Here is a 3,284-nt window from a genome sequence, read left to right as displayed (position 1 = left end):
TAATAAAGGAAAGAGGAGAATCTGAAAAACTTAGTGAAAGTCATTGGTTAGTGAATTAAAACCAAGATGTCAAAAGGAGATTCAGGAAAGAAAATCAAGTCTCCCATTTGTCTCAAACTGTTCCTACTTGCCATTTGATTGCCAGTTTTGTCATTTCTCAGAGTCTTAGAGGTTTTTGTTCATCTAAGTGTTTAAAAATAATACTGATTAGTCATAGCAATAACAATTAAAAGGGTGAGCATATGTTTCCTGTATCTGTAACTGTCAGAGAATTAAGCATTTTAAAATTGCTTTCTAATTTGATAATAGTACTATAGGTATGTATTATTCTATCACTATTTTTCTCATTTTACATAAAATGAAATCAAGATTCAGAAAATTTGAGTTATTCATCAAAGTAACCCATCAAATGACAAAACTTGATGTTGAAATTATATCTATTTGTTTCCAAAATCCATGCTGTATTCATCATGTTCTTCTTTCATGAGCTCTTTATTACTATTCTGACCATTATCTTTTCCTCATGCAGGAATTATACTTTTAAGAGAGACATAAATGGCATTTAGCTATGAAAAAATATAATACTTCCTTCCTACTTTGAGTTGCTCAGGAAAACTTGGATAGTGTCTCCATTTATGAGATTTACACTGAGACTTTATTAATCTGAAATATTCAGCAGCATAATTTTAATGACTCAACATATTTTGTAAACACAATTGGTCATCAGAGACTTTTATGGTTATAAAATCCTTGCAAATACATTATATTTCTGCTTTCTCAAAATAACATAAAAAATATAACAAATAGAAACAAAACAAATGTAAACAAATGTAAACAAAATAGCATAAACAAATATAACAAAGATTGAGTGAGTTATGTAGATTAAATTTACATAACCTATGTAGATTTAATCAGCACCCCTCTACAATACACAATGAGGCAGTGTCCCAGTATCAATTTATAACCTTTAGTAACCTTCCTCTGGAAAATAAGGAATGCTTCAGCAAAATACATTTTGGTTTCCCATCCAGTACAAAGATTGTATCATCACAGAATATTATAGTCATTTAATACTATAATACAGCTTCTAAGTGTCAGATTAAAAAAAAATAGACTTTTAAAAGACAATAGTCCAAATACTTAAATTTACACCAGTTAGAAATTCTGTACATATTATGCTTTTAATAATAGAGAAGTATATGTGTTAACTGTGAAGTATGGACGATAGTCAACAGTAATATTTTAATATTCTTTCATCAATATTAACAAATGTACCACACCAATGCAAGTGATCAATAATAGGATGGATTGTGCGGTTTGTGAATATATCTCAATAAAATCACATTTTACAAAAAGCTAATTATCAAGTGTTCTCAGTGTGTTGAGAGAATTGGGTGACTCTTAGTAGGCACTAAATAATGTGGGAATGAAAACAAAGGAATAAAAATCAATATGTCAGATAATGCTATTTCATCTCATTACCAAATTGCTTCATTTTTTTTCAGAATAGTAAGGCAATTATTGAAGCATCAGGAGAGAATTAAAGGAAAATATGAAGATATACAAGCCTATGTTTCCTTTAACATCCACATGTTTACAGAACACATAAATTCCTGTGGGGACTCAAAAAGACAATCTTCCCAGGGCCAGGATATCTCCAGTGATCCTCCCTCTGGACATCATAACTGTATCAGTTTTATCTCCTCTAAAGGTTTACAGGATCCTTCAGCACTAAATTTATATTCATTGTTTTATTAATACTCTTAAAAAGCATGAACCTTCAGAATAATTGTACAGTGAAAAACATGTTTTCTACAACACTGTAGAAAACTACTTCCCTTATGACAACTTCTTAATTCAAGTTCTGCCTCTTAGAATCACCTTCTTGGGTACAAAATCCAGCACAACACTAACCAACCATGCAACCAGAGACAAGTTCCCTAACCTATAGATGCCTCAGCTTCTGCATGTGAAAGCTGGGCCATTTGTTCTATTGTTAATTATTATATTTTAATGTTTGAGCACAAGGTTTGACACACATAAGTGCAGTGCATCATTAGAATTTTATTATTTATTATGGTCATTATATCAGAATTTCACAATCATGATGTTAGCTGAAGGAGATCAGAGTGCTGGAGCCACATTCATCTTCTTGGGCTTCTCAGAGTAACTGGAACTCCAAGGGCCCCTTTTCCTGGTATATCTGACCATCTATACAGTCATTGTTGAGGGGAATTTGGGCATGATCATGCTTATCAAGATGAATCCCAAACTCCACACCCCCATGTATTTTTTTCTTAGCCTGCTGTCTTTTATGGATTTCTGTTTTCCCACTATAGTTACACCCATACTCTTGGAGAACTTGGTTGTGGAAGACAGAACCAAGTCCTTCACCGGGTGTTTCATATAGTTCTTCTTGGCTTGTATATTTGCAGTGACAGAAACATTCATGCTGGCAGTGATGGCCTATGATGGATTTATCACAGTTTGTAACTTTACACAGCCATCATGTCCCCAAAGCTCTGTGCATCCTTTGTGGTTGGACTCAAAACATGGGGTATAGTCTCTTCCTTGATACTGAACTATATTCTCCTAGAATTATCTTTCTTTGGGTCTCACATCATAAACAATTTTGTCTGTGAGGACTCTGTCATTGTCTCAGCCTCCTGCTCTGAACCTTACATCAGCCAAATGCTTTGTTTGGTCATTTCTGTATTTGATGAAGTGAGAAGTCTCGGGATCATCCTCACTTCTTATGTTTTCATTTTCGTTACTTCATAAATTGCCTTCTTTGGGTTGGTGCCAAAAAAGTTCTCCACATATGCTTCCCAACTGAAAGCCATCAATATTTTCCACAGGATTGTCCTGCTCCTCTATTGTGGACCCAATTCAGGGCTCATTGTCAAAGTGGGCTCTGCATTTTATATGACAGTGATCACCATGCTGAACCCTTTAATCTGCAGCCTCAGGGACAAAGATGTAAAGGAGACTGTTCAGAAGTTAATGAATCAACCGATAAAATTTGTTGAAGATGTTTTTGTTTCCAAAATAGGGCCTTTGCAGATGTTATTAAGGTAAGGAACCAGATGAGATCTTAATGGATCATTATGATAGAAAAGGACACACAGACACACAGAGAAGAAGGCCATGTGCATATGGAGGCAGAGATGAGTATTAGGCTTCCACAAATGAAGGAAAACCAGGAGCAAGCAGCAGATGGAAGAGGCAAAAAAGGTTTCTACATGATATACTCAATGACTGTGTAAGCATGAAGAGCTTTTGAA

At 34.4% G+C, this 3,284-nt stretch overlaps 1 pseudogene; it reads left to right on the top strand.

Moving 5' to 3' along the window:
- The first annotated feature begins 2,104 nt into the window (after positions 1–2,104).
- Positions 2,105–3,078, top strand: LOC119505162 (annotated as a pseudogene).
- The last annotated feature ends 206 nt before the right edge of the window (positions 3,079–3,284 follow it).

This window comes from Choloepus didactylus, chromosome 10 (assembly GCF_015220235.1).
Source record: "Choloepus didactylus isolate mChoDid1 chromosome 10, mChoDid1.pri, whole genome shotgun sequence".
Lineage (NCBI taxonomy): Eukaryota > Metazoa > Chordata > Mammalia > Pilosa > Megalonychidae > Choloepus > Choloepus didactylus.
Note: the sequence above shows the minus strand (reverse complement) of the source record. Positions and strands in the feature narration are given on the sequence as shown.